At 36.9% G+C, this 19,196-nt stretch overlaps 2 long non-coding RNA genes across 2 annotated transcripts; one reads left to right on the top strand and one right to left on the bottom strand.

Annotated features, from left to right (window-relative positions):
- The first annotated feature begins 10,488 nt into the window (after window positions 1–10,488).
- On the top strand, window positions 10,489–11,224 carry LOC130460928 (uncharacterized). Its single transcript, XR_008921154.1, has 2 exons — window positions 10,489–10,696; window positions 10,983–11,224. It is a non-coding gene; the product is annotated as an uncharacterized lncRNA (long non-coding RNA).
- Window positions 11,225–13,547: 2,323 nt separating this feature from the next.
- On the bottom strand, window positions 13,548–15,049 carry LOC110791842 (uncharacterized). The gene is made up of 2 exons (XR_002534220.2): window positions 14,555–15,049; window positions 13,548–14,189 (listed from the first exon to the last, which is right to left on the bottom strand). It is a non-coding gene; the product is annotated as an uncharacterized lncRNA (long non-coding RNA).
- Between the last annotated feature and the right edge of the window lie 4,147 nt (window positions 15,050–19,196).

The following is a 19,196-nucleotide window of genomic DNA, read 5'->3' as shown; positions in this document are numbered from 1 at the left end:
AAAATCCCATTCACTCTATAAATAGAGTAGCTTACCTCATTTTGAAGGAGAGGAGAAAACAGACGGCAAGGCGTATCAAACTCTCTCCCTAGAATAAGGACAACAAGCATTCAAATCGATGTGCCGCTCCATTATAGAAGATCAACATTGGACGAGATCAAGCCCGAAGACCCTTATTCAAGAAGATCAAACCCGTTCACGAGCAACATCAAATTATCCCGGTGGAAGAAGAACAACAAGCATATAAAACTGACGTGTCGTTCTATTCTACATCAACATTCTTGAACGAGATCAAGCCCGAAGGCTCTTATTCAAGAATCAAACCAAATCAGTCCGCGAACCAAATCAAATTAGTTCGTGTGCCAAGTCAAATTCAAAGTGGAGATCGAATCAGAGGTGCAAATATTAGAGATTGTACCCAAAATTACACAAATCAATAAAATATAATGTGTTCACATATTTTAGCTTTGTTATTTTACAGACTTGAAATTTGTGTTTACAAATTTGGCACGCTCGGTGGGACCATTTCTACCTCTCATCACTTTCTCCACAATCAAATACTGAGCCGTAAAAACATGACGACGAAGAAACAAGACCAAATCATGGAGGCCAAGAGAAGATCCATTCATTTTGATGCAACTTTGTCATCGCTAACAAACCCTGACGGTGGCCACAAATGCAACAAGTCCTTCCTTCAAACATCAATCCAAGGTCCGTCACAGGAGGCAAGCAAAGATGCGGTCCAAGATCCGTCAAAGGAGCCAATCAATGGAACGGTCCAAGATCCGTCAAAGGAGTCTATTGATATATGTGTTTTATATAGAGTTTTTACCCCCGTCCCTTAGTACTTTTTTGTGTTAAATGAGCTCTTAGGAGCCATTTTGAGTATTAGTCTGTGTAATTAAGTGTGCCTTGAATTTCAGGTTCGTTTAATGAGAAATTGGCGCTTTTAGGCTCGTTTCATGGTGATATGGGCCACTACACGACCCCGAGGAGGTCCGGGGCGATTATTGTTGACTCTTGGGAGCCTAGGACGCTTACATTTGATCCACAAGGGTTAGAATTGATGATAATATTGATAGAGGATGCGTTTATCCGGTCGTCATAAGGATGGAGGTCGAATGGAGATAATCGGGCGAGAAAAAAGAACATTTAACTGATTCAGCACGCGACCGATCGGGCGGACTTCGCCCGGTGCCCATCAGGCGCTCATCCTGCAATCACAGTGAAGCCTTTCTCATCCAGCCGATCGGGCGGAATTCTGCCCGATCGACTTGATTGCGAGCCAAAAGCCCGATCGGGCGACGACAACCTCAACGCGTTTTTTTTACTTAATTATTTCCGGTTTTTCGTTTTGTTTTAGACAAGACTATAAATATATCCCTTAGTTATTTGTTTAAAACATCTCATTTCCTAGCCATAAACACTTAGTTTATTTTAGCACTTGTTTTCATTCTCTCAAACATTGCAATTACTTAAGTTCGAACCTTTCAGTTCTTCCCTTGTTCTTCATTTAGGTATTGTTTCATTCTCAACTTTATTAATTAATTCCAATTGTTTTAATTGTTTTATTAATTGCTTAGAATTATGTTTTCATTGATATCAATTGTTTGGTTTATGTTTAGCATGTGTGAGTAGTCTATTATTCTAGGGTTTAGGGGATCTATGAATGTATGATTGGGATTGGGTTGGATTAAATTATTGATTGTTGATTATAATTTCCATAGCTTGTTTTAATTGCTCGTCAATTCTGTTCGGCCGGACTATTTTGATTGAGTTTGATGAATCCTAGATTATGCGCTGAGAGGTATAAATCTGATGTTCTTGTTCTATGGTTATTAGATAGGGATTGTTTCTAGTACATAGCGAGAGCCTGCTAGTTATAATTTCCTAAGGAATTCATAGGATTCGAGAGATGCGTGTTTTCCTAGTTATGGTTATTGATTGATTGTTGTTGTCTGTTGTCCAATCCTGGTCTGCATTTGTGGTGAACCGTTACCCTAGATTCCTTTAATATTGTTATTTTCCGATTTAATTATTGTCTTAGCTTTTGTTATAAAAATCAACCCTTTTTTCCTGTTCCCAATAGCCTAGACCTTAGTTTTAATAGTAGAAAGAACGCTTGTGGATACGATCTTGACTTCCCTTGCTACCTTGTTAGTGGACTTAGGTTTATTTTTTATTAGGTGATACGACTTTAGCCTGTCATCTATCAACGGAGTGGTCCACAGTCAGTCACAAGAGCCAACCAATGGAGCAATAGACGTCGTCGTTGTAAATGTTATGGCGATTGAAACAAACACTATCGACGAAGAATTGACGAATATGAAGAAAGTCCTTGAAAAACTTGTCAAAGACGGGGAAGAACAAGAAGCCCAAATCAAACGCCAAGACGGACAAATAGCCAATTTGACCAAGAAGCTTGAAAAACGTCCCATTGGTGAATCATACAAAATTGCTGAAACCGCAAGTGAAGGAAAAATAGATGAATCTTAATCAACTGTGAGGTCAAATCCAAGAAGGATAAGAAAGCCCCATGGTGATTCTTTCTGCTTCCGTCAAATTCAAGATATGACAGCCAAAACTATCAAACACCAACTTGACGTAGATCCTGACGAAAGTGGCCATTACGTCAAACCTTAGACAGAAAGGATTGATGCCTTGGAGATGCCCAACGCTTATCAACCTCCCAAATTCATGTTTTTTGATGGCAATCCCAAACAACATGTTGCACATTTCATTGAAACATGTAACAATGTTGGCACCGAAGGGGACTTGCTGGTGAAGAAGTTTGTTCGATCGCTAGAAGAAGTCGCCTTCCATTGGTACACTAAAGAATTAGCTCCTGGATCAATAGATATTTGGGATAAAATGGAGAAAATGTTCTTGAATCGCTTCTTCAACACTCTTCGTATTGTCAGCATGCTGGAGTTGACACAAACAAACCAATTGGAGGATGAACCGGTCGTGGAATACATTGACCGTTGGCGGAAAATAAGTCTTCAATGCAAGGATCATTTGCGCGAAACTTCTACAGTTGACATGTGCATCCAAGGCATGCACTGGGACTTGGTTTATATCTTGCAAGGAATCAAGCCAAAAAAAATTCAGGATTTGGCAACGCGAGCTCATGAAATGGAAAATTTGTTAGCCAATCATGAAGAAGAGTCCGATTAGTTGAGAATTTGTTGAGACTTCGATGATTTGGGGCTACAAGTCTGCAAGAAGTTTCAACAATGATCCTGGGGGCAAAGGTGAAAAAGATCGTCCTCAAAGCTCCTAAGCACGAGCATAAACTGCATAACCAAAAAAAATTACAAAAAAACTCTGAACTATGTTTGGCTTGATCCAAAAAGGTGAAAAATTAATCACTTTATTTGGTACGTAGGCATCTTGGATTGTAATACCCCAAGTTTTTAGAACTCGATTAATTATGCTTAATTATTTTTATTTAGCTTAAATCGTTTTAAATCCTAATTTCGAACTTTATTTTAATTAACGAAGTTTTATTTCGCTTGAATTTTTACTATTGCTACACGATTTATTTTTCAATTTATAATTTAATTTTCATATTTACGAGCTTAACGAACTTTTTAAATTTTAATTATTTTCGGATTTCTAAATTTATTTTATTCAGAAACTAAATTAATTATTTAACGTTCTTATTTTTATTCGGAAACTAAATTATTTTTCGTTAACGATATTTTTATAAAGAATTATTTTAGCTAAACATTTCTATTTTTAGTAGTTTCCTAAAATAGCAACAAAATTTCTGAATTTTAGTCCAACCATGTGAAATTACTAAAATACCCTCAAGGAACCAAAATTCCCTTTTCTCCCCTTCCCTTGCTCTCCACGTACAACCAGGAAGGAAATTCCTTCCTTCCCTCTTTCCCTCAATTCTGTCTAAGTTCACTCCTTGGACCCCAAGAAATGCTCCTTCTTCTTCACTCTACTTCACCTTATTATCAGACACAAATTTTCACCCATTTCCTCAACCAAAAACAAAATCAATTTTCAACTTTCATTTCTCTTTGTTTTCTGTGATTCGAAATACTGAAACCACCACCACCATAACCATCCAACACCACCTCAACCACCATCCAACACCACCTCAACCCCTCGACCACCACCCGACCACCACCGCACCCACCGTAGCTCCCTGTTCCCCTCTCCTTCCCCGTCGCAACACCCCTGCCCTCCCCTGTTTCACTCGGTCTCTTCCCCTACCGCAGCCACCAGAACAACACCACCACCGTCCAGCATAACCACCACTGGCGCAACCCCTTTCGCGCCGCCCTTCCAGCCGCCAACGGCCTTCCTCCTCCCCAGAACGGATCGAAAACCCACCCCCCAAACTCCCCTATTTTCTCGCCTCCTTCGCACTCCCCCTCCCTTTCTTTCGTCGTTCTGCCGCCGCAGACCAGCCACCACCACCTTCGCATTAACCGGCGATTCCTGGCGCCACCAAACCCAGGCCGCCGCCCAGCTCAGCCGCCGTCCTCTCCTCTCCTACTCCCCTTCATGCTCCTCTGCTTCCTTCCTCAATTCGCACCTCATTCTCTATTCTTTTGACCACCGTGCCGCCGCCCAGCCACCACCCTAACCGTCGCATTGACCGACGCAACCCAGCCCAACCACCACCTTCCTCCTCCCTTCTTCTCGTGCCCTGTTCCTCGTGCTTTCCTCCCTCCCAGGTCGTGTCTTCCTTCCAGAAACCAAAACCAAATTGTGGTTTTAAAACTTGGTTTTATTTCCTTCCAAAACCCATATTAGAATTGGGCTATTTGAATTTGGGCCTTGGTAAGTTAAAACTAAATTGTAATTTCATATTTTCAAACTATGAATTTGCATGTTTTAATAATTATTATTATATAATTAGTTACTAATAAATCATTATTATTTTTCAGGTTAAATTATTGATTTTACGAAAATAAGTTACTAGTTTTATTTATCAAAAACCGAATTTATATAATATTTTCATGAAAATCGGCTTATGAAATATAAAATATATTTCGATTGAAATTTCGATTAATAGTATTTTCATTAAATTTCGAAAATATACTTTTTATTAAAATTCATTAATTATAAATTCATTACTTATAAAATTTATTATTTATAAAGTATTGATTTAGATTATTTATCGTTGTAGTACTAATTCAATAATTTAATATTCTGAAAGAAATCGGACTTGGAGCTTAGGAAGAACGATCCATCAGACGGGAAATATAAAACTACGGTTGAGGTAACGGCTATTAGTAGTACATGCAATCCCCTTATAAATGTATTATGAAATTATGACGTTATGATTGAATTTATGAATTAAATACTTCGATGTGTTTTATGGATTGTGGGATGAAATATGATTTGATTGAATTGTTTCCTATAATATGATTTGATTGAGTTTTCTCATAAAATGATGTTTATGCAATGCCATGAAAGAATTGATATTTTATTGATCCCAGGATCAAAATGATGTTTTATGATCTAAAAGAGTTATGTTGTTTCAACTGAAATACAAGCCAAGGCTTGGTAAAATTACATACAACATGATAAATGAAAGTGAAAGACCTGGTTTGTTTGGCGGTATATAAACTACCATAGTCCTATCTACCGGTCATGCATACACCACGGACACCTGTCCACCCATGGATTACGAGCCCAGGCTCCCATGGTTTATGAGCCCAGGCTCAGGGCCCAGGCCCATGTTACGATGATGAGCCCAGGCTCAGGGCCCAGGCCCAGTGGAGAATTCCTTCACGGTTCGTACTTGCCGACAACTAGCATGTTAATTAAGAGTTGATGAATGACGTTTTCATTAAAAGTTTATGAATGAATTGAATATGATGTTTTATTAAATGTTTTACCTATTCTATTCTCCTTGTCTTATTAAATAAAATGAATTGAAATGAATTTACGTTGCTAGGTGATGGAAATAATGCCCTTGGTCCAAGTATGCATTCTATGTTAAGTCTAATAAATGCGGTTCAGTATTAATTAACAAGTTAATAATTCAGTGAGATCAAGTGAGCTGAATGCCTAGCTAGAGGCCGCTTCAGTTCAAGTGGAATTAATGATATTAATCCACAGCTTACTCTTGACTGAACCCGTAGGGTCACACAAATACTACGTAAACGGATCAAGTATTTAATGGCATTAAATACTCTATCTATGGATATTCGGAATCGACGGATCTTGGTTTCAGTGGGAGCTGAGATCGTCACAGGCAAGAAATGAATACTCCGGAAACGATGATATTACCGGAAACGGAAATATGGATCGTATCGGAAATATAAATATTATCCAAGTCGTAGATGTTGCCGGAAACGGAAACATGGTACGTATCGGAAAATATTATCGGAAATGGAAATATTACCAGAATCGGAAATATTGCCGGAAACGGAAATATTGTCAGAATCGGAAATATTACCGGAATCGGAAAATAATTCCGGAAACGGAAATATTAAATATTTGTTCGAAACGGAAATTAGTTCCGGAATCGGAAATGTTAAATATTGTTCGTATCGGAAATGAATTCCGGAATCGGAAATTTAATCGGAAGCGTATCGTACGAATAAGCATCGGACGAGGCCTGCCGGACGAGGGCCCAGCACGAAGCCAGGCCATCGCCCAGCAAGCCAAGCGCGCCGCACAAACAGCCACGCCAGGCCCAGCGCAAGGCCAGGCCCAGCAGGCCGTGGCAGCGCGCACAGCGTGCGCAGCGCGCGCGGGAGCTGCGTGGGCTTGCAGCTCGCGCAGGCCTCGCTGCGTGGGCTGCTGCTCGTGCGCACGCATGGGCGGCCCATCGTGGCTGCCGTGTGTGCGTGTGTAAGTGTTTGTGTTCGTGCACGTTTCCTAAAACGTGCAGAGTTCGGTTAATGATTAAATTCCTAATTCTATTTGATAAATTAATTAAATTAGAGTTCTTGTAGGATTCTAGGTTTAATTAATTTGTATCTGAATAGGATTCCAATTCCCTTTCCATAACCCTATAAATATGTGGCCTGGTGATGAGTTAAAAAGTGATACCGCAAGTGCACGGTGTCTGTTGTTAGCAGATACTTAGCAAATACGGGTCGATCCCATAGGGAGACGAGTTCTATTAGTTTTTGCCCAATTATACGAACTATTTCAATAACGAAAGTTGATTTTGGATATTATTAACTAATGAAGCTAAAGCAATAATGTAAATGTGAACTTATCAATGAATTAAAAGGTCTAGGGCGTCTGTTCGGTTCACCATGCTTATACCAATCCAAGAACACAAATCAATCCATAAATGAATAAACTAAGCCGAGTAATTAAAGTACATGTTAATCCTACGGTCGGGTCTTAACACTTTCAATTCAACATATGCAGTACGGTCGCTACATAATCAGAATTGCCGATTGCACTAAGCCTCTAAAAATACGATCTTTCGATTCTAATTCCTATTAGCTAGATAATCAATTCATGAAACTGGCCGATAACATGAATCAACAATTAAAACAAATCAATCGGAATACTCAAGCAATAATCTATAAATTAACGAACTTTATGCATAATAATCATGGTATAAACATGGCTTCCCTTACTTAGCCCTAGAGTACGACTACTCGCTCATAATTGAATTAATAAACATGATAGAAATAATAAACATGAATTTCATAATCAAAGGAAAAATTAAACTAAGGAACGAAAACAATAATAATAAATTAAAGCAAAAGAAATTATGAAAAATACCTCTATATTGATTTATTGAATGGAATGAACTAGGGCTCAATAATGTGTAGAGAGAGAAATAAAACTGAGCGTTTTTAAGAATTCTCAGAAAATAACATGAGGGAAATTAATTAGTTCCCTTGAGTATTTATATGCTCCTATTTTCTAAAATAAAAAAAATTAAATAAATATGAAAATAAAAATAAAAGTCGTCGATGATTGGTCGATGGAGCGATGATGTGGCAGCCAAACCCGAGCACGAGCCGCGCACACGGGAAGATAGATGGCGAGGCATGGGCAGCGAGGGATCTCGCGCACCATCCCTCGCTGGCATCATGATGAGCGACTAGCAAGAAGGTAGAGCAGCGAGGGAGCTAGCGAGCCATCCCTCGCTGCCCTGCGCGTGTGTGTAGCAAGCCAAGCGACGAAGCTATAGGCAGCGAGGGAGCTAGCGAGCCATCCCTCGCTGGCCTAGTGAAGTGCAGCAAGACAAGACGACGAAGCTATAGGCAGCGAGGGAGCTAGCGAGCCATCCCTCGCTGGCCTAGTGAAGTGCAGCAAGACAAGACGACGAGCAACGAGGCAGCGAGGGAGCTAGCGAGCCATCCCTCGCTGGCCTAGTGAGATGCATAGCAGGCCAAGGCGACGAGCAACGAGGCAGCGAGGGAGCTAGCGAGCCATCCCTCGCTGGCCTAGTGAAGCAAGCAACCATGAAGCGATGAGGCACGACGATAGATGTAGCGAGCCAACGATAAATGTAGCGAGCCTACGATAAATGTCTTGCGAGCCAACGAGGGATCTTGCGAGCCAACGAGGGATCTTGCGAGCCAACGATAAATGTAGCGAGCCTACGATAGATGTCTTGCGAGCCAACGAGGGGTCTTGCGAGCTATGCACAAGCGATATATCGAGTTAATCATCCCCGGAAAACTCAATTCTCCGATCAAACACTTCGTCTCCGACTCAAACCATCCGGTGATCATTCGTTCCACCTCCAAACACTCCGAAAGCACCCAAATGATTGTAAAATCACCTGAAATATCAAAGAAAACACAAACGGAGCGTAATAGAGTACAATAACGACGACTTATGCAATTATGACTCTAAATGCAACTAAAATGAGACGAATGCCTAGAAATGCAACCTAAATGAGCCTAGAATACCCTATATAAATATGATTCATCACCTGGGTTCACAATTTATAACGAGTTTTCAAAGTATTCAAAGTGAGTTTTTGAGAGAAAAATTCAGCCACACATCTTGCTCAAAAGTGCCGAAAATTCTAGTACCTTAAGGGCGATTCTAGTTGGTCAATCTTAAGGCGGATCCGGACGTGCTGTGGACTATCTACGGAGGGACGACACTTGGAGTCCTAAAGACTTGTTCTTGCTCGGTTCGGGCGCAGCTAGGGAGGGCACGCAACAAAGAGTATGCATCTAAATTATGCTATATGATTATGTGTAAATAATATGTAATCCTGGGTTAATGGTTGTTTCCGCATGATTTATGTAATATCATATGTATCATAACTTAACAGTGGTATCACGAGCCCCTTATTATTTTCATAATCTAAATTGCATAAACATGGTTAAATATTACAAATTTGCAAGAATTAAAAGGGGTGATTAATTTTCGTAATTGTTAATTAATTGCAAATTGCGTTTATTTAATTATACGTACGCAGTTTTTCGGCAGTTTCTTCGTTACTCATCCAAATCGAGTGATTTTTGTGTCAATTTCGCATGTAAAAGGCATTCTAAAATTTTGACAAAAACAGTATTTTTCTGCCGAACCCAAAATTCTCAAATTCGAAGCCTAACTATGACTTTTCGAAGGTTTTAGTTTTTCGAATGCAAAATTTCGTAAATTTAAGATGTTAAATTAAATATTTGCGGTTCTTGTTGATAAATCTTGAATTTTTGATTGACCTACTGCATATGTTTAACAAGTTTGAATGCCTAGTCTTGTTAATTATGCAATCTAATTTGTAATTATGATTAATTTGTTGAAAATTAGAATAATTTAGAATTAATTTGATTTTCATAATTAATTGTAATTTAATTAGAAACCTATGATTAAAAACCACCATAAAAAATTGTAAATTTATGATAAATTTTAAATTTTTATGACCTAGGCTTGAATCCATAACAATCGGAAATCAATTGGATAATAAATTTTCGATTTTTTGCCCTAAAATTATGAAATTAATAATAGTTATTAATTTGTCATTAATTTTATAAATTTTAAATTTTTTTTATGCGATTCGTTCATATAACTTGCACGCACAAAGCAATGGACGCTTCGTGTTACCCTTAAGGGGTGTTGTATAATGCGGGCATGCGACGACGAGCAAGGGAGCTCGTCGCCCGTGCGGCACGAATGCAATGAGCAAGGGCGTGGTGCACGAGAACAAGGCAGCAACCCTGCCTTGTGTCGTGGGCCACGAGCAATGGATGAATGGGCATGGGCGAAGGGCGAGCCAAGGCAGTCGCGTGTGGGCAGCAAGCGAGCTGCGCCACAACGCGCACTGCCTCGCGCAAGAGCGCGCAGCCTCGCGCGCAGCGAGCGCAAGCTCGCGTGCCACGAGCGCTGCGCCCAGCGTTGCTCGCGCGCACAGCGAGCGATGTCGCGCGCCCAGCGAGCGATGGCTCGCGCGCCCAGCGAGCGATGTCGCGCGCCCAGCGAGCGATGTCGCGCGCCCAGCGAGCGATGTCGCGCGCCCAGCGAGCGATGGCTCGCGCGCACTGCGAGCGATGGCTCGCGTGCGACTAGCGCTGGCGCATCTGTGATGACTGATAAGAATACTGTTACAAAATAACTATCAGATATTAAGATCAACCTAACTGAACAAAAGATATTCAGACCAGCCTTTCATATGTTTATGATCTATACTTTCTTTGTAATTTAATGATGTTTCCTTTGAAATTACCAGGTATTATTGCTATTGATGAAAAATCTTTCGGTCCATTTGCTAAGCCCTAAATTTGAGGAATATGTAAGTGCATTTTGTCAAACATTAGTTAATGTTCATTGTGGTACTTTATCGCGGCGTTTATGGTCTTTGAGATATTCATTCTGGTGTTGTCAGCCTTGTCAGCCTGCATTGCACATGAATTATCTAGTACTTGCATGATCAAAAGTGATCCTTTACTATTAAGATCTTAAATGACTGTTGTGCTACTTCGTTTTTGTGTGATTTTTGTTGAACCAGAACCTTGGTAGCTTTTATGTTCCTTGCTGAGAAGCTTGGTTGTGAATCTGTGATGTATTAAAAATTTCAGGGAATTCCGGAGTGCAAGCTGAAGTTTCCGGAGTGCAACCTTTTGCTGCTCCTACTGATGTGCATCCTCATTCAAGAAGACCGCAGGCTGATTTTCTTTGCTTGAGTAATGAACCTGTACACGGATTAGGGGAAGGGTATTGTTACATTATGTTTTTTTCCTTTTCCATTTTGTAAACGCGTAGGAGTAACTTGTAAAATGTACGCTATTTTTTAATATATTTAATGCTTGTTTATGCAAAATTATATTTAATGGTTGTTTATGAAAGTATTTAATTTTTTTTTTAAAAAAAAAAGATGGAATAGAGGACGGTTATCTAAGAAAATCGTCCTCTATGATTATGTAAAAAAGGAAGAATAGAGTACGCCTATCTTAGCAAGTTGTCCTCTATTTTAATAAATACATAACAGTTAAGTGTCTTAACCGTTCTCTATTCCTTCTCTATTTTCTGATTTTAGGAAGGGAATAGAGAACGGTCAGCTGAGACCACTATACTCTATTCATATGTATATAAAACGCCTGTCCCAACCGTCCTCTAAACTATAGAGATCGCTTAGCAGGAGAACGGTCATCAGGCATCCTCTAAAGCCTATTTCAACAGTTCTCTATTCCCTTTTTTGTAGTAGTGCCAGATCGTAGAAATCCATCAAGCACCAGATTGTAGAAAGCTTCCAAGCACGTACCGGACATTTGTTAAATATAAATTGAAGAATGGAAAAAGCTTCTAAGCACCAAAACTTCACCAAATTTCCTGGAGAAAGCAGTCAAGCACCTGATAGCAAAAAGAACCTCAAAGCACCGACTAAACTTATTACATTGACATCTAGAGAGAGCGGTCTAACCCAATCTAGACAACATACACACATTATGATCACTGTTGTCGAAGATTCCAACGTCAACTCAAGTGGCATGTCCAAAATTAAAAATGGATAGTGAAGGCGGACAAAGATAACTAGGAATTGAGCACAGACGTCTTCGATCTTCTTCCTAGAAGAAAAGCGAAAGATGATGTATTTTGTCACGTCATGGATTCTAAGTACTCAAGACGTTATGAAAGGAATGAAAGCGACGAACTCAAACTGTAGCAACGTCAAATACCATCCTGCTCTTTCAATCACCAAATACCGTCCACAATTTACTCCAACTAGAGCTTTCAAAACGGTTACTCGAGTCGGGTCATGATCTAGTCGGGTCGTGCAGAGTCATTTTATCACCCGACTTTAGGTCAGGTTCGGTCAGGTTGATTATTTGTCGGGTAATGTCAAGTTATTTCTTCATTTCGGTATAGTCGGGTTCGGGTCGGGTCTTTTGTAGTCGGGTACAATTTCGGTTTCGGGTCTTAGCGAGTCGGGTTTGAGTCAGACTTGTAGCAGTAAATTTTGGGTGTTCGTCAAGTTTGGATCGGATAATTATTGGGTCGGGTTCACTATCGGACACGGGTTAAGAACGGGTCCGATAACTATCAGTTCTAGTCAAGTTTAAGCCTTATAATTAACTTTTATAAATTTGGTTAAATTTGGTTTAACGCTTTTCATTCGTTCTAGATTAGGTAATTATAAAAAATAATATTACAAATCGGGTTGTCAACGTCGTGTATATTTCGGTCGGGTGTCAGGTTCGGGTCCGGGTCATGCATTAACGGGTCGGAATCGATCGTCAGTTTTAACGGGTTGGATACGGTCGGGGTACGAGTCTCCTATTTTAACAACATTAAAATTCATTTACAAACAAACCTATTAATGAAAAATTGCTAGTTACAAACAAACCATTTTTTTGTTGTCCACTTAAAAGTCATTTACAAACCAACCTAGCTACTAATGGAAAATTGCTAGTTACAAACAAACGTTTCCCACTTAAAAGTCATTTACAAACCAACCTACCAATGTAAAATTGCTAGTTACAAACCTATTAATGAACCATTGCTAGACACCAGTGTTATCTTGAGAAATTTTCTTCTTCTTATTCATAGGCTCACAACACTGTATTTGCATTACCACCCAAACCATTTTTTTGTTCCAAGTGTTTCAACCTTCTCATGTAACCATAGGCGTATCTATGGTGTGAATAGGGTAGACAACTGTCTATCCTCTTTAAAAATAATTTGATGCATATAATAACAATATTAAAAGCTTACCTTAGTTGGCAATCTCCTTCAAGCATTATATACAAGCAACCCGAGTTCAAGACCCATCGAGCAATTTGAGTTTTTCTTTTTCTTTTTCTTTTTAATTTTTTCTCTTTTCCTTAATGGGTTATAACGGGTTCGGATCCTCTGGAGTTGGAGAAAAACTCTACAAAATAGAGTTGAGAAGATCTTGGCCTTCTATTATATTTTATGGCTGAGATTTGCTCTAAATAAAAAAAAAGGAAAAAAAAGAAAAGAAACAAGTCAGGATTAGGGGCGTGCATATATACTTCTCCTAAATTATAGGGGAAGTTAGTCTTTTATGGTATTTCCCACCAAAATCTTCATCATTATCAATTTTGGTGGGAATTTCTCTTTGTTTTTCACGGGAAGATAAATAAATTACGGATACTTGCACATAACATTATACATACTCAGTATTACGATTGAAGGCTTGTGGCCATAAGTTTTTATTTTTCTAAAAAAAAAAATTGAAGCAACAATCTGTATCCCTCTATATACACAATCGACACAATTGCCTGCATATACCGATGAACATTGAAGTCGTAACTTCGAGCAGCCATTGTAAGTAAGAGAAGCTAATATATTCTAGTAGCAACACCCTCATAAACACAAGCACAAACCTTCTGGGAGACAAGAACAGGATCACAGTGATCCGTACTCAGACCATAACTCAATTTCTTCAACCTTGCAGTAATCTTATCGACATGAACGTTCCCCTGTCGCCCATCTCTCTTTACTACATACATACTTCTTTTTTCTGTAGCCTATGCACGATTTGAACCTACGTCTTTGTGTATTGTCACACAATGCTCTCCCATATTGAGCTAATAGGCTAGATTAAGAAAACGATGGTTGCAACTCTTGCAAACCAAAGAGTTTGAAGCATTACTCACGCAAGTAATTTAGCCAAAAAGAACATATCAGTAGCTAATAAGGCAATTTGAGTGGCATATGAGGTATCATAAAACATCATACACATTTAAATACTACAGTATCTCATTCAACCAACCAATTGCAAATGGGTCACCTTCGTATTACTCAATCTAGCCCAGTTGAATCTACAAAAAAAAAAAAAAACAAATATTGGGTTGGAAGTAGTCAATGGAGTAACTGATGTAATAGCTTCAAATAGATCATTCAAAACACCAACAAAAACAAAAGCCCTCAATCAATTGCATAAATAATCAAGGTAATACACCAGAAATTTTCGAAAAAATAGAACTAACTTAATTGGGGAAAAAATTGTGTTGGAAGTACTCCATGGAGTAACGGATGTAATAGCTTCAAATAGATCATTCAAAACACCAAAAAAAACAAAAGCCCTCAATCAATTGCATAAATATCAAGGTAATACACCCGAAATTTTCGAAAAATAGAACTAACTTAATTGGGTAAAAATTGATGAAATTAATATATTCGTAACCTGGGATTTAGGTAGACACCGCTTTACCGGAATATGCCTGAACGAAATGCAGTTCCGACGAGGTGACCCGACAGGGATGAAACACCATGGCAGATGATTGTAGATTTGTAGTTTTCTGTGATTAATATGGAGACTGGTACGGAGTATTTGAGAATTAGGCGTAAATCTTGAGAGATAGAGGGATAATGATTTCATCTTCTTTTGTGAAGATGTTGAGTTGTGAGAGATTAGATGATGGCGACGGTGCCCACATCGAATTGGTGTTGTATTGTCGATCTCTATCATCTTCAAATCCCTCAACAATTAAACAAGAACATTAAGGAAATTCCTTCCCAGATGTTTTATCTTTTCATCGTATAATGATTTTTTTTTTTTATTTTTTTTTTTTACTTTTTTTAATTAGTTGAGTTAGTAGAGCAAATCTCAGCCATTAAATATAATAGAAGGCCAAGATCTTCTCAACTCTATTTTGTAGAGTTTTCTCCAACTCCAGAGGATCCAGACGCGGTTATAACTTATAATCCTCTAGTTTGTCAATGTATTTACTTATTCAGCATTTCATTTATTTAACTTTTAGAAATGAAATTGTAAAAATAATAATATTACGCAGTACAAAAGATGTATGGTTCTATATTTATATATTTTGAAAAGAATATAATATAAAAATATTTATAACATGAATGACAAATAAAAAAAAATTGATAAAAGATATCAATTAGATAAGCAATGATTTTCTATCAAAAAAAAAAAGGAATGATGAGATTCTTTAAAACATGGTGAAATTTTTTCGGCGAAAAAAAGGAAAAATATCAAAGACTCACTAAGACGTGACATGTGTCATTCCTGGTGTGTCTTTTAGTATATAGTAAAATCCTTTAGCCTTATGAAAAATGAATGTGTCGTATCTTTTAAAAAAATACATAATGAAATTAATAATTTAAGTAAAGAAATAAACTGAAATAGGGGTGAAAAGGGGGAAAAGAAAAAGTTGCAAAAAGGGTAAATATGAGAAACTTTTTATAAAGAACTGAAAGAAAAAATAATTGGCAAATTGTTACCTTATATTGAAAATAAATATGAGTACACTTATTTCAAGGAATATAAGTTTAGATAAATTTAGTTAAATTAAGGCTTTGTTTTATTCGACTTATTTTGTCTGAACTTATACTATCTCAACTTGTTTTATCTGAAAATATTTTGACCGAAACAAACATATTTGTCTGAACGATTATTACTACTCCGTAAATATTTTGACTGAAATAAACATATTTGTGTGTTAAAATGTGTGATTTTTTTTTAATTATTTATTTAGGAAAAATTAAATAAATTGGTATTGATGAACTCATTAACGAAATATTTATTTTATTAACTTTTCTGTAAATGATTATTAAATTATTAAAATTATTACATAAAAATATTTACGGAGTAGTAATAATCGTGCGTTGCACAGGTACAAAACTAGTTTTATTTTACTTCAAACATACCTTCACATCTATATCATTCACATTCAAGCATGCCTCACCTCTAACGCAGTTATTCTCATATATGCAATCTCTTTTAGTTGTTCCATAGTATGTTGTAAACCAACAACAGTCGACTCTATCTCAACCAGTTTGATCTGTAATTGATCAGAAGCCCTATTTCCTTGTTCTATAGTACTTTGTAACCCATCCAAAGTTGATTTTATCTCTATAAGTTTCAACTGTACTTCATCAGAGGTTGTCATATTTTTTTTGTGCTGTTAATGTCGGTACCTTGTCTTCCCACGAAAATATCATCCAATCCCCTTTATTCAAGCCCGTTCCCTTGTCTGCGTGATTCTTTTTGAAAGCATTCCACCCAGTACCCTTCAATTCATATGTCCAATTTGTCCTGTTTGGACTTCTTCCTCTTCTTTAGTTTCGTACCATAACTGTTTCCGGTATTTTTGCAATACCAAAAAACTGGTTTTTCCGCCACTATGTTCTGCATATCAGCATTGGGTACTATCCAGTCCGTGTACACACTCTTGGGAATAGCGAGGGCACGGTAAAGTATGTATGATCTTGTTAGCTTCTTGTTGTACTGCTTAGGTTGTTTACCTACACATTAAGAGAGAAAAATCTCTATTTAAAAATATAGGTATAAACAATGCCAAAAACAGATCACTGATGTTCTCAAGCATATATACCTGAACCAGATCATAATTGCAGCTGATTAGTGCCCCATGATCACTTGAAGTGTTATTAGTTTGCTGAAATACAGAAATGGTTTTTAAAAATGGTATTAAACGAGCTACATTAATTTTTTTCACTCACAAAATGGAAGCTATTGAAGGACCAATTCAAACATTAAAAACAATAATCTAATATATATATATATATATAAAGGGGAGATTTTTTAAGAGATTTTGGAGCGCCACGTAAGACTTCCATGTCATCAATTATAATTTACTAATTTCAGATTTATTAAAATTAGATAAAAAAAAAGTTCACTAAAATTGAAAAACGATTAGAATTCTCATACCAAAAGATATATTTTATCCTTTTGTGGAGGAAAATGATTAATCACAAAAGATATGTTTTATCTTTTTTTTGTGTGTGATAATCTCTAAGATCTCATACCACTATATTGCTTTGTACGGAGTATAAATGTATAACTAGTGTGTGGCTCGGGCGATGCCCCGCTTGCTACATTCAATACTTAAAATTTTAGATTTTTTTGAGCTTAATATTTGACCAAAATACATGTATTTCATAAAGTGAAAACATCCATTAAGTTCGTAAACTACAAAGACACACTACGTCATTTATCATGCTAAGTAATTTTTCAATTAGATCATTTTACCATTCGTATAATTTGTTTTCTGGTGGAACTAAGTGCTTCAAATTATTAAACACCAAATTATTATAATTTACGTAAACATGTTTTTCATGTTTTAATGCTATAATTATTATTATGTTTTTCAAACAGTCCAAAGAAAATAAAATGTCATGTAAAAATTTACATAGTGTTTAGATGTTAATATTTATTTATAAATTATGTGAATAAATGAACCACAAATGGTGGTTGGTTAAGTGGTAATGAAACTTATCATCTACACATGAGGTATTGTGTTCGAATCTCATTGCATTAGTTTTGGTTGTCTATGACATGGTATAACACTTTGTGAGTGGATGATGTGGCGTAAAAGGAAGAGTATTACGTGCCACATATACATTTTTCACAACGCCTTTTAATATATTAGTATAGATGTAGTGTAGTTGTGTCATGACTGCCTCCCACGTAGCATATATATTTTTTGGGAAAATAAAATTAAATGATATATTATCATGTACAAAGAACATATTATGTCATTGTGTTTTGATTTGTTTTTTCTACTCTTCTTATGTCTATTGTCTCATTCAATTCGCTTCCTAACTTTTGTTGCCTATTGCTTTTGCATGGTGCGAGCAGCTGCATGAGGACTTTCCAGCAATTGAAGAGAGAATATGCAACTCTGAAAAGGAAACTTGAATCCTATTTTTCAGGTTTATATTCACATTCATTATATCAGCTATTAGTATTATTCCTTTTACGAATTACGAGTTGTTAACTTTCGTAAGGTAAACTTTTAATTATTGATTACTAGTGTGTGGCTCGGGCGATGCCCCGATTGCTACATTGAATAGTTAAAATTTTAGATTTTTCTTGAGCAAAATATGTGATAAGATACATGTATAGCATTAAGTGAAAGCATTCATCAAGTTCGTCAACTACACAAACACACTAGGTCATTTATCATGAGAAATAATTTTTCAATTGCATCATCTTACAATTTGTATAATTTGTTTTCTAGTGGAAAGTGATTCAAAATTAACAAACACCAAATTGGACATATGCAGTCATGCAAGACATTTTTGTAGTTGATGCTTATGAGACTTATGACATCATGTTTATTCATGGTTGTCCTAATTATTTAATTATTATTTTTTCCAAAATAGTCAATAGAAAATAAAAAGTCGCATAAAAGTTTAGTTGTTGTAAACTTCATATTAACATTCATTTATAAATTAATGTGAAAAGATAAACCACAAATGGTTGTTGGTTAAGATGGTAATGAGATTTATCCTCCACACTTGAGGTCTAGAGTTCGAACCTCATTGTACGTATTGATTATTGATTTTTGATATGACATATCATTTGGTAAGTGGATGATGTGGCGCAAAAGGAAAAGTACTACGTGCCACATCGACATTTTTCTCAACGCCTTTTAATATATTAGTATAGATTAGATTGAGATGCCACATAGGATTTCCACGTCATCATATATAATTAAGTTATTAACTAATTAAATAAATAATATTAGAGTCTTACCATGATTGACCACTCCATATGATAAAAGATAGATTCCAACTAAAAATATATCCTACGTCGATCTCTTCTATCTTTTTGTATATATTCGTGCGATGCACGGGTTAATTTTTTTTTTTTTTTATGTTTTATATATATTATTGCAGTCCAAATTTTTTATTGGCGGATTTGAAGCCCAATATTACTGGATAAGGGTTAATTTATGTTATGTTGTATTATTTGATTCTTCGTCCTTTTCTCAATCCATCAACTTAATTTATATTTGATTTTATCTTTTAGCAAAAAATAAAAAAGATATTTATTATATTAT

This window comes from Spinacia oleracea, chromosome 5 (genome assembly GCF_020520425.1).
Source record: "Spinacia oleracea cultivar Varoflay chromosome 5, BTI_SOV_V1, whole genome shotgun sequence".
In the NCBI taxonomy this organism is placed as follows: domain Eukaryota; kingdom Viridiplantae; phylum Streptophyta; class Magnoliopsida; order Caryophyllales; family Amaranthaceae; genus Spinacia; species Spinacia oleracea.
Note: the sequence above shows the minus strand (reverse complement) of the source record. Positions and strands in the feature narration are given on the sequence as shown.